The sequence below is a fragment of the Acanthopagrus latus genome, chromosome 3 (genome assembly GCF_904848185.1).
Source record: "Acanthopagrus latus isolate v.2019 chromosome 3, fAcaLat1.1, whole genome shotgun sequence".
Lineage (NCBI taxonomy): Eukaryota > Metazoa > Chordata > Actinopteri > Spariformes > Sparidae > Acanthopagrus > Acanthopagrus latus.
Genome location: NC_051041.1, coordinates 6,362,145 through 6,375,589, shown reverse-complemented (window position 1 = coordinate 6,375,589; position 13,445 = coordinate 6,362,145). Strand labels below are relative to the sequence as shown.

General features: G+C 43.9%; 1 long non-coding RNA gene across 1 annotated transcript in view; it reads right to left on the bottom strand.

Moving 5' to 3' along the window:
- LOC119016767 overlaps nucleotides 1–13,192 on the bottom strand; it is a 52,880-nt gene extending 39,688 nt beyond the window's left edge. The window contains exons 1-2 of the long non-coding RNA XR_005074251.1: nucleotides 13,116–13,192; nucleotides 12,843–13,033 (exon numbers count right to left, since the gene is read on the bottom strand). This is a non-coding gene — a long non-coding RNA (uncharacterized LOC119016767). The remainder of the gene's footprint in view (nucleotides 1–12,842; nucleotides 13,034–13,115) is intronic.
- Nucleotides 13,193–13,445: the final 253 nt, after the last annotated feature.

Here is a 13,445-nt window from a genome sequence, read left to right as displayed (position 1 = left end):
ATCTTTCTCCCAGAACACTCCGTCTCACTGCAAAGTCAAACCAAAATTGATTTATTATGTATTTCCCTTGACAGGACATTATGGCTGCTGATTAGCATACACTGGTGGGTGGAGTGTATGCAGATGCACACACACACACACACACACACACAGGCGCACACACACACACACACACACACACACACACACACGTACAAAAGGCGTACACGAGAGTGCAAGACCAATTTGTTGTAAGGGCTGATATTCTCGGCCGGCCGGCAGATTGTGTGGTGCACTCCGTAAAAACTGTTTATGTTAATGTGTTCAGGTAAAATTGGCAACAGTGGAGATGCGATGTATGTAATAATTCACTGATCAAAGTCACAAATAGAGAGGCGTGTTTTCAACATCTAAACCCACTGCAGCCGACCACACACACACACACACACACACACACACAGAGCAAAGTCTGTTTTCTGTCTCTAGTGGTAATTTTCAGGCTGTCAGTCAACACAGAGGAACCTTGAGATTAATGGGGACAGAGAGAGTGGAGTTACACACATGACCACCACGTGTGTGTGTGTGTGTGTGTGTGTGTGTGTGTGTGTGTGTGTGTAGCCTCAGCACCTTTTCAGTTGCAGGTGATTGATGGACCGTGTTTGACAAATGTCCTAACGCAGGTCATACAGTGGGGAAAAAGCCACAAGAAAGCAAGTCGACTTTTAAAAATGGTTTCAGCGGTTCATTTTAGGGATAAATTGTACCATTTATTCTGTTTGTGATGACAGATAATGGAAAAGATGTGAACAGTTTAGTACAAAATGATACTTTCTGCATCCACAGGACACACGTTTCATCTTCTCTCCATGTCCATGTAGCAGGTGCCTCAAGAAAAACAGCGTCCCATCGTCTCTTACACCACAGAAGATGCGTTTGGGCTGAACAGGGATCTTTCCCATGACGCCTCCACAACAAAAGGGATTCTTTTTTGGCTCGTGTATGCATAAATATAATTATCACTTAAGGAATGGCACTGAGCACGGACTACAATGGAGCGCGTGTTCGCATGCTGTTACTATAGTTACCGTCACTGGGAGGCCACTCGCACAACACCTACGAGAAAAATAGGAAACATTGAAATCCACAGGTAGTAAATTCGCCATCGACGAGGGACGTGGCCTGTTTTTTTTTTTTCTTTGAAAATGCTTCGAGGTCTGGACATTTTTGCGATTGTGAGATGCATCATGAAGCCGGCATGGTTCTGAGAGTTCTGGGGCGTATGTCGGCTTTTATGATATTACCAGGAAACACAAACTAGACCAAACTCTCGCTGTGTGTAACTTCTGCCTCACAACAACTACGAACCATGTTAGAAGTTTTCTGGTGAAGCTAACGTCGGCGGTCATGAATGTAGAACACAGCGAGGTCAGCTAATCATGATGTTTGCCACATCCAATCATCACCCTGTCTTTAGAGCTGCTGTGTGAAGTAATGTACAAGCATCGCTAATAATGTAACATATTGAACGACAAGTTTGTGTAGTAATCACCAGGAGCTAGTTAGCCGTTAGCAGCTGGTGGGCTGCAGAGTCCTGCTGTGAGTTTAGCTACATGGAGCTAACAGCTAACAAAGCTAACCACACAGCAGGACTGAGAGTTCCTGTTCAGAGGAGCGCTCTACATGTTTACAGGAAGTAAAAGTACTCATGATCTTAAGTAAAAGATAAAGAAAGATCTGGGATTTTGGATTTACCTTCACCTTACGACGGTTAAAATTGTTTTTTTGGGATGTTTCCTGTTTCATTTTGGTGCGTTCTAGAGCTTAAAGTCCACAGGTGACAATATCACATCGTCATATTGCCATTCAGACGTATTCTCTCCGGTGCTTTGACTAAGCAAGTGTAAACAGGAAGCTTGATAGGATGTTTTATTTGACATATTTTCATGGTGACATCGATGATGATCTTAGTAATTCAGCTAAAATGTGCCATAAAAAAACATGTATGGGGGAGTGAAGCAGAACTCTCCAGAACCTGAACAGTCTCTTTCATGCTGGCAGATGTCCAACCTCGTTACGTATTGTAAACGCTGGGGGTAATTTTTCATCGGACAATTAATTCCACTGGCTCGACCGTGCGGCAATAAAAGGACGTTAAAAACTTGGATACTCTTTTGGGCACGACCATCAAAACGGGAGCAGCCACAACAACAACAACAACAACGGAAGATTAGGGAGCGGAGCATGTAGCGGGTCTATAAATCAGTGGGAACGCTCCTTTACCTGGCATGTTCGAGGAGCAAAAGCAACACCGTCGGCCTTGATGGTGCACCGCGCTCCACCACAACATGTTGCTGTGCCGCGGCCCTGCATGTAGCACCTGTTTCATATTCAATGAGTCTGATGTCAGCGGTGTATGACATGAGAAATAGAGGCGCGGCGGCAGATTTTTTTTTATTTTTTTTTCTGAAACGTATTCCTTCACCTCATTCACTTCTTCCTCCATCTCTTAATTAAATCAATTTCACCCTCCTTCCCCCCCCCCTTTACCTCCATCTCTCTCGTTCTTTCCGTCCCCCTCTTTTCCGCCTCTCTCTCTCCTTCTCTTCTACTCTCAATCTCCCTCGCCCGCTCTCTGCCCTGTGTGACTTCCCGGCTGCAGTTGATTGATGATGAGAGAAATCTCCCAAGGACAGGCGCCTTGTTAAAGACAGGCCAGTGTGTTCTGTCTGTGGGAGCAAGTGGAGATGGAGGGGGGGGGAGTCAGGGGGGATAACAAAGAGAGGGGCACCCTGATACCCCAACCCTGCTCTACCTGTTTTTTTCTTCTTCTCCTCCTCTTCTTCTTCTTCCCTTTTCCATCTCTTTAATCTCCTGCTTCCTGCTTTCCCATTTATTGTTTACCGCTTTTCCTTCTGTATTTTCTGCTCCCAAGCTTCCACCACCAGCCCCTTTTTTTGGCACCTCCGCTGAGGGAGAGCCTCATCACCGGAGGGGAGATAGCTGCCAGGTGGGGGAGGGTGGAAGGATAGGGAGATAGGAAGAGGGGGAGCACCGCAGAGCCCCCTCCGAGGCCCCTCCAGGGGGGGCCGGGGTGCCTTGGACTGGGGGCCATCCCAGAGAGAGACAAGCCGCGGTCTGATTAATGACAGGGAAGCCATCGTATACATCACTGCCTCACATCAGCGCGGAGAGAAACTCTGTTTTTCTGCCAAGACTGGTGACTTTTCCGCCTCTGGATACAGGTTTTTTTTTTTCCCCCCCTTCTAGTTTTCCAGCAATTAATTTAGAATAATGACTGATGAGGCACGCAGGGAGAGAGTACACCGAGGGAAACATTAGTGTGTTGTACTTAAGGGAAGAGCTTTGTGTTTTGGAGACAACATCTTGGGCTTCAGTAAAAATTGCGACTGAATCTGTCCCGATTAATCAAATAGTCCATCAGATGTTAAAATACTAAAGGGAAGTTTCACCCAAAAATAAAAACTGAGTCACAATCTTCTCACCCTCAAATTTTGTAGTCCGCAAAACATTTGTGGAGCTGCACGGCAAAACGTCATCGCAGAAATTCTCCTAAACAACTGGAGTAGATGAGGACTTGCTTTAAAGCACCGCCGTGTGTCGAGGACGTAAATAGCGTCTTCTCAAATCAGTTTGGATCTCAGGGCTTCTGGAAGTTCGAATCAAGGCAGATTTTTTTTTTTTTTTTCCAGTTTTACCTGTAAAACAAATTCTTATCTACTTCGGTCGTTGAGGAAAATACTGCATCTCTGTTTTGCTATGAGGCTCGAGAAATGTTTCACTGATTTTTCAAGCATGGGGGTTACTAGTTAGTAGTTTTTGGTGAACTATATTCTAATTGCTACCTATTTTATTAATCGATATATATCAGTTTGAGTCATTTCTTCAGGACAAACACAGCCAAAATTCTCGGATTTCAGCCTCTTAAATGTGAATACTTTCTGGGTTCTTGACAACGAATGGAAGATCTTTGGGTTGTGGACATTTGAGGACGTCATCTTGGGCTTTGGGAAACACTGACAGACAACTGATCGACAATGATAATGACATTTTCCACCATTCATATAATAACAATAACAGTGATAGTTGCAGCCCTGAATGAAAACATGAAAAAGGAAAATATTTGGAAGCACGGAAGGGCTAAAAAAAATAAATAAATAAACACTGTGTTGATGTTGTTTCTGTCAACAGTTTGTTCAATTCTCAAATAAAAATATGACTGGATTTGCAAGCAGGCTTTTGTCCAAACAGATTTTCAGGGATTCTCCAAACATGTCACACTTCCAGCAAGAAGGAAGAAGGGAAAAAAAAAACGACCGCCCAGTAACAGCCCATGAGCACCTGAACAAATTGAGATAAATTGATGCCTTCCATGGGTAAATCAGAGAGCTTGTTGTGAAATCCATGAGCTGCTCGGAATTGTAAATGGATGTAAATAGCTTTGTTTTAATTTACAAGCAGAACTTATTGAGCCTCCGAGTGGCTGATTAAACCTACGGCGTGCAGCGTACACGGTCATGCAAGGCAGATCATCACTTTGATGTCCTCGCACTCTCTCACACACACACACACACACACACACACACACACACACACACAAACCGTACACAATCTCAAACACTCATTGCAGCAGTCCAAAGCTGATGAAACTCTCTTTGATTCGGGAGGAGTCGCTCCGTGGCTCCCTTTCATATCGGAGTCGTGTCTAAACATTTCAGTCGTTTCTGATAGGAGTCCAAGATCATTTAGGAGTCTTTGAATCCCAAAATAACACACGCAACTGTAGTGACAACACATGGGAAATCACACGCGCACATAGAAACAGGCTTATTAAAGAGGCGCCGCACACTTCCCGGCCTTGAATCCAATCCAAACGAGCACCTTTGCTTCTATTTTCTGCAACCGCCACCAATTAGTCACTTGCGCTTCCCTCTCTCTTCCTCCTTTTCCTCCTCCTCCTCTTTTTCTCTACTTCCTCTCCTCTCCTCTCCTTTCCCCAGGCCCTCCACAGACTCATACAACATTTATGACTGTCTGGAACATACGCTTGCAGCACGAAACTGAAGGGCACATCTTTTTATCCAAAAACCAATACTAACACTGTCTATCCGGCCGGCTGAAGACGTGGTACGGTTCATTTTACACCAGACGGCGTTACAGCGGGTTCTCATGTGGCGTCGCCGTGCCGCTCAAAACTCTAGCTGGAGCAAATGTAATCTGCAGCTCTGAGACAAATTTAGGGCGCCAACCTAATCTAGCTGATTTTACCTCGCATGTGAATCTAAATCAGTGAACTCTCAGGCCCTCAGAATGTAGGATGGAAGGTGGAGCGACAGCGTTGCATCTATGCACGCATCACTTTTTATTTCTTTTCTCCATCGCTCTCCCAGCAGCACATTTACAAACTTTCTCACCTGTGATCCCTCTAATACAATCACAGCAGTCTACTGTCGACCGCTGAGCGGCTCCACCGCTTTGCTCAAGGGCGTCCTGATGGTCGTTGCTGAGTCATTTCACATCGAGATTTGCACCAACAACTTCAGCTGTCACAGGCCATTTCTTTGCCCTCATGGCTTTTTTGTTTTTTGTTTCTGCACCACTTGCTTCTCTCTCAGTAACAGTGTGGCGCCTCGCTTTGTGAAAACATTTTCTTTATGTCCTCGCTGTGAAGGTTACTCAGTTCATTTCGTTTTAATTTAATCAATTAGCTCCCTGATTTAAGTTGAATAAGAGTTGAGATTAAGAGGAGTCAGAGGGAGTGGAGCTTTGGATTTTAGTAGTTTGAGGATATAACTGTATAGAATATAAACTTGTTGGTGCACAGGAGAAATCTTATGGTGAAGTTATAAGGTATAAAGTTAGAGGGTATGTAAATTTTTGGGTGATCAAAAACTGCCTGATGGCTAAACCTTGAAAAAGTTACTCTCATCCTGAGATTTTATTTGATTAATAATTGTGGCCTTGAGCAGCTACTATGTCAGAAATTAAACAGATGAAGAGCAACTTCTGTATATCTGTAGCACAGTCACACAGTGCTGACAAGACACAGCGGCCAACAACAACTAAGCATTTTTTCCCCGAGTGCACAGCATCGGTTTTCGCCATTGGCATCACTTCCATTTAGGGATCCAAGATAAGATCAGCACTTCATGGATATTAGCTGATAAGGGCTATCAAATGAAATATCGACATCGGCTCAGAATTAACATTTCTGCCGCTGTGGCTGGCCGATTAGTAGGCCAGAACAAAATATGGATACAGCAATATATCGTATCACTTCCTCTTGTGATACGATTATGGCTACACTGGCGCCAAATATCGATGTTTTTATTAAACATGAACAGATTCCCCTGGCAGTGTGACTTTGCAGAGTCACTACCTTTATATCACCTCAAATTCTATAAACTTAATTTATACAGATTGAGAGGAGTTTAGATGGCCAGAGTCGTTGTCACAGTTCATCAAAAGAGTACCCAAATGCAGGAAGACGTAACAAAAAGCATGCTTTAATTACCTTATGCTTAACAGGACTTAGGCATAACAGGACTGAGAATTAAAATCTAGAGCGAAACTAAAAGTAACAAACCAGGTGACACAAGAAACACGAGGCGAAAACCAAGCTGAGGAACAGACGCGGAAATACAGGAGATGCAGGACGAAAACATAGGCTTAAATACACAGGAATATATAGAAAAGGGTGGGAAAGAGACAAAGACAGGAAGTCGAAAGTCACAAGAAGATGGATGAAGATGTAACTACAAAATAAAACAGGAAATAACTCAACAAAAAAAACCCTGAGCCATTAAAGTTGTACCCTTCATTTTACATTTTAACTCCAGAACTGTTCTGCAGTTTAGCTTTTATCTGGACATTGTTTCATCTAACTACATGTCACATTTTGTTAAATTGACCAATGGATAATACATTATTATCATAGGGCTATTTTTAAATTCCTTTGTTAGACAGATATCGCTGCTTACGGTTTAATGATTGTCAAGCAAAGTATCGATCATCACAGGATCTCTGTATCGGGATACATCCCATCGTAAATCTTATCATATTGTAAGTTACTGTAGAGTCACACCTCATACCATTTAGATGATGCTTTAATTTTACACAGATGACTACTCACTTTCCATGTTTTTGGACAGGCAATGTGGACATTTTGAGCCACATCATATGTCTCCATCACAATATAAGTAATAGTATGTTGTTAATGATAATACCAGGGAGACTTGATGCTCTGCATGCTGCTATATGTATCAGCATGCAGACAAATCAGGTCGGAAAAATATCTGGCATTTTCTCCCCTACATTTAGAACATGAATATATCGTTTTCCTGTGAATTTCTTTAGTACTTGGGTATTCCATTTGAATCCTGAGTAATAAGGATAAGGTTTGATATATTATAATATCTTAAGAAATATGACTGCAAAGGGAACCGCAGCGAACAGCTTGTGTGAGAGAACGTTTGGTGCCGCTGGAAAGTAACTGCAATGGACTTTTTTTTTTTTCTTTTTTTTTTTACAACAGCCGTTTTATTGGACCTCACACTCTTTTTATGTGGCGCGGAGCCATATTAGATCGTCACTGAAGTCCTAAGTGAGCACACCGGTGGAGTTAAAGGACACTCCACTAGTTCATATTTCAAAGGTTCTTTGATTTCACACCTTTATCCTGCCCATTACTTTCAATCATCCGCGCTAATAACGAAATAGGTGTATATTCTTTTGTTGCTAATCTATCTTATTTGCCATTCAGCCACTTAAGGCCATTTCACTAGAACTCATATTAGAATACTGGGCCCAATGGGCATTAATATTGGATGAAGTGGGAATATAATAATGTGAATTCCCCTCACTGGAGGCGAACTACTCTCGGTGCCTTTCTCCTGGGCTCTGCGGCAATATGCATGGAGGAATATTAATTACTGTCGGAGCATTATGGCTTTTATTATGATTTCACATTATGCGGCTTCCAGGGGGCAATCGGTGGTGGGATGCGTAACATGTGCAAGCCACTTACGATGATGAGTAGCAGGGGGGAGAAGAGGGTGAAATAAGGAACGCATCCTTTCGAAGACCAGTCATTTTTCTTTTCTTGGCTCTTACTCGTCTGTGTCCTTCCACTACCCGTTCTCCATGGCTTTATTCGGCTTTTCGATAACTTTCTCTTTCCTCCTCAACCTCTGCCTGCCTCCCACACTCTCTGTTTACCTCCCTCTTCCTCCCTCCATCCCACAGGCACAGTGGATCAGAGGGTTTTAGGTGATAAATACCCTGGACCAAGGGCTCACCAGCCACCGATTCCTGCCACTTTACTGTGTCACATTGTGGCCGAGGCCTCATTAAAAAGGCATTAGCCTCCTCTTGGTCCCATGATGGAGGCCGTGCCTGGCTCAGTCACTGCCGCGGGGATCTATTTAAAAAGTGGCGGCAGGAATGGATAAGGAAGAGAGAGATAGCGGGAACAGGGAGAGAAAGAGATGGCCATGTAATGAAAGGGAAGATTTGGCTGGAGAGGGGAAGCGAGAGACATCAATTCCTGCCGAGGTCCGGGAGTCCAAGGAGGAAGGAGGTGGAAGTGGAGATAACTAGGCTGGAGCGAACTCCACTTACATGTCCCCTGTGAGTTCTTGTGCTTTCAGAATTTAATTGATACCGGCCAATTAAAGCCACTCAGGTTTCACCTTGAGGGGGGTCAGGTGAGGTGGAGTCAGGGGTTGGGGAGAGGAGGACGGGGGGTTGGGGAGGGGAGGGGAGCGAGGTGAAGAGGGGAGATGGAGAGTGCGGTGTGAAAAACACAAGAGTAAGCGTTTACAGCACATCATTAGTAAATAAGTAGTCTGGAGGTGGCGACAGGCGAGAGGAAAAATGGGGGGAGGAGGGAAGAGGGAGGAAGAGGGATGACATAGAAGAGGGTTGTTGTTTGGAGGTTGGGATAAAGGATGTTGAGAGTACGATGGAGCAACATTTGAAATGTTAGAAAACAGTTTGTGGTTTGAATCTTAAAGAGTTCCTGGAACCCAACAAAGCACCGCGGCAGGAAAAAAAATATTATTACAGAAGAGAACGATACTGAGTAATTTGTTATCGCTCTTTAGTGTCAAGCAAAAATTGACAATGCATCAAGAAAAAAACACACGTCAATATTCTTATATTCCAACTAAAGGTCAATAAACCACAAGAGGCTTCATGAACAAAAGGTGCGAGGCCGTGTTTGACATTTTAAGGCTCCCGGGTTAGAAGACCCAATCAGAAACAACGGTCCTGACCTTAACTTTAAAGCTCTGAACACAATATTGACATAGAGAGCCGAAGTTACGCCCCTTCCGGTGGACCTCATGGGACCTAATTTCAAAAAAAAAATGTGTACAGTATTCGACGAGGAGAGACAAATAAATGTTTGATCCAGTTTGAGTTGCTTTATTATGCCTGAGAAAGGCCACAGCTCTGGGATGGAAGCTGCTCCTCAGTCTGTTTGTCCTGGATCTTACTGGCCTGAAACGTTTGCCAGACGGCAGTGGGTCAAGCAGGGATTGGCCGGGGTTGTGTGTTGTGTCTGGTTGTGCTGCTTGCGTTCTTTTTAAATCTGTCGTCAAAGATGGTGTCCAGTCGTGGGAGCTCCACCCCGACAATGTGCTGAGGGTCTGATCTGTGGCCTGCCACACTGTGGCGCTATTCCTCAGGATCGTTCTAGCTGTGCTCCTGTGGAGGTTCAGCAGCAGTTTCTGTTTGGAGTTTGACCTATTTCAGCTTCCTTTTTTAGGCCTTTTTTACAGGCAGTGAGGTGTTGGTGGTCCATGTTAGGTCAGTAGACATGGGGACTCCCAGGAACATCCTCACACTTCCAACTGTGTACTCTGCCTCTAGTTCTTCTGTTGTCATTTATTATGTTTTAGAGGTGTTAAGGACCAGGACATTGTCCCTGCTCCACCTCAAACCTGTAGGCTGTTTCATCATCATCAAGTACTGCAGTCAGCTCTGGTTCTGACAACAGAGATCCCATGTTGTTACCTAGAATTATAACCCTTGGCTACGGTGTTTAATTTTTCCGAAAGAAACATCTATCTCAGCCTTGTCGTCAACTCAAGCAACGTTCCTGTCTCTGCTCTGAGACTGCGTGGACATCCGTGTCGAAACACGCGGGCAGCAGAGGACAAGAAATGGGTCTTTAGGTTCCGTTGGGGGTTCAGACAGCGTGCGTGTAAATGTGAGTGACGAGGAGTCGGATATATTTGACCCTGATTGGCCAGTCGCAGGTCATGCCAAAAAAACAGAGCGATCGATCGGTGCATCTCTAAAAAAAAATAAATAAAAATTGAAAGATAGCAAGGCAGGGTCTGAAAGTCGGACTGATAAAGTCAAGAAAAGCACGAAAACATCCCGACAGGCAGATCAATAGATACATATGTAGAAGTCCTCAGGTGGGCTTCAAGAGATACGGACAGAAAGACAAGCCGACAGATACGCCAACAAGCTGCCTTTCTTTATTTATCAACGGCGAGGATGCCGACGCCGGCGCCCTCTGCCCTCCTTACCGTGATGGAAGGATGAAGAATAAACGAGCAGATAGCTGTCACCCTCCGTCCACCGACGGGCTGAGCGAGTGTGTGGGCGGCTCGATAAAAAGAAGACGGGGTCAGACGGGCAGGTGTTACTCAGGTGCAGAGGAATGTATTAGCTAATCAGGATTTCTGGGTAAAATAGCCACAGACAAACTTGAGGGGTGTTTTTTTTTTGTTTTTTTTTCATGGCAGAGGTGAGGAGTTTGTCTCGTAGTGAGACAGGCAAGACAGCTGATACCGTAGAGAAGACGAAGACTGCTGCACCAATGCAGATCAAGAAGGTCGAGGTCAGACGGGCCGGAACGACTCAGGTGGAGGGGAGTTTTATTTTCGAGTACAGCTTTTCTTCTTTTGTACAGTAACAGACGGACAGTAAGCTGTCAGAGGTCGTTTCACAGGAAGTGAAGTCTTTGCTCAGGTTGAAGAAGGGAAGAATCTGAAGTGTTGTTAGACCTGGCAGGCTTTGCGACAGGAGACGGACCGAGTGCTGCGCTGTGAATGATTCAGACACTCTGATGTAACACTGCAGCGAGACCGACAGGCAGGTAATAAATCGCTTTGCACTGATGCAAATCAATACATCGGACAGACAGAACTTCTCTTCTTCTCGCCCTCGAAGGCCTTTTTCTTCTGTTTGTTCACTTTATTCTTCTTATTTAGTTTTTGTGATTGGGCCACTTAATGAGTCCTCAAACATTTGGTGCCTGTTACATTTGTTTTTTTCCCCCAATACGGTCGTAAAAGAGGCAAAAATTTTGAGATGAGGCCGTTTATTCTTCTGTGTCTGTGCACAGCAGAGAAAACCCTCTCAAGACGACAACTTCTAACAAATCACATCTGTTGTTTACAGAGTCCGCATTAGTATAATGAAGTAAAAAGTTGTATTATTGTAATTTTTTTTTTCTTAAAAAATGCAACTATAGCTATGAATCTTCACACTCCAGCAGCAGATTTTCACACAACTCCCACAATCTGTCATGTCCTCTGAAAAAAAAAAAAAAAAACAACACATCCTCCTTACACTTACACTCGTACATCTTGTCTCCAACGGACACATTCTCAGCTTTACACTCTTTATTTTCGACGCAGAATATCACATTCTTCTTTAGGCTGAAAGTTTCACGCCGTCTTTCGTCCGTATGTTAATCGAGGCCTGTTAATGCTGAGCGGTGAAACTGGCGGGTTGAGACAGAAGATTATAGTGTTCTGTGCAGAAGTGCGACATAAAAATTGGTCCCGTTTTAAAACACGAGGACCAGAGTAAGGCCGGCTGCAGAGTGTCATTTCATACAGCATGCTTGACGGTACACATCATAACTTTGCGATATGTGTGATTTTTTTTCAGCGTGTTTCTCAGCATGTCAGTCTAAAAATGACTCAGAAAACTGTTCATCATCATCACATGGATGCTGTTATTTTGTGTTGTGACTGAGTTCTCAACCCACCATGTATTGCAGAACGGGACAAAGATAGATATTTTTTGCATCAGTAAATGGCGGACCCTGTCTGAAGGAGAATTAGGGCTGATTTCCTGGGGGGAATTCAATGAAGACTCGACAGGGAGGGGCTGACATGATCACTGTGACTTCTCCCCATTAAATTTGGTGATTTTTTTTTTTCATTTTACATATAAGTTGCCAAAGACAGTAACTACAGCAACACAATACTGGAAGGAACAAACTTAACAGTTTTCTGCAAAAAAATCACTTCATAATCACAGATGCTATTTTCCAGGTAGAAGTGTGAGTCAGCAGGACAGACAGGATGACAAACACTTCACCACGCACAAATTCTGCTTTTCTTCCTCATATAAGTTGCCAGGTGAGACACCTGCTACCACATTACTGTTGTTGGATCCTGTAACTTTGCTTCGTGGGTTGCATTGTGGGGAATATTTTGTTTTTTACGTGATGAGTGAAGGATCTGTTTAGTCGTCAGACCGGCACACCACTGTCCAGCGCTGCCGGCTTACACTTCCACACAGACATCAGTTCACTTCTGTTAGTGCAGTTACTACCTCTGCTGGCAGATCAGAGCTGGAACCAAACAGTCCACCTAACATACACTACAGGAAAAGCCTTTACTATATGTTACAGTATCGATGCCTGTACAAGATACATGAACTGGTGAATGAATAACCGATAAAAGCAACATCTGAGATGCTAACCATAACCACTATAACCACAACTGCATGCAACCACTGCAGGACATTTAAACATCAGCAGCAAAACCAGCTAGCAGACATACAAACAGAACATTTTACTAACACCAGCTTACTTTATTTGTGGTTGAAGCTCATCTCCTTCACTGCATGCGGGTGATCTGCTTTACATCCACGCCATGATAGGTCCCCTTCTAGCATGCTTGTTGCCAACAGCCCTCTTCTTAATTTCCTCCTCAGTGGCTGTTAGCTAGCTAACAAGCCGCTAGTCACCACTTCCAACACCCACTTTTATCTTTTAGGAAAACTGAAAAAAAAAAAAAAAAAGGCTCAACACACTCAATCTGAGTAAGAATCTGTTAAATGTGTCCAAGCTTCCAGTCTGAGACCTTCATCAAGGAGGAACAGGCAGCAAGAGGCTGCTGTCGTGCACCAGGTCAAATCACTTGTTCAATCAGTGGAGCTTGTGTGGCTACACATCAAGGGAGTTGTAGTCCTAATCATAACGGACCGCAAAACATGTTTAATGCTGTGTAGAACGTCACGGAACACATGTTGAGTAGTTTTATAAGTTTAATATCAGGTGAGCTGTGTTTTTTGTTTGTGTTTTGTTTGTTTGTTCTTTGTATACAGCACAACAAACTACGATAAACATAACACAGCAGAAGCTTTATGTAGATAGTGTTTGTTGCACATCTGTTGCATCACACAGGGAGGCT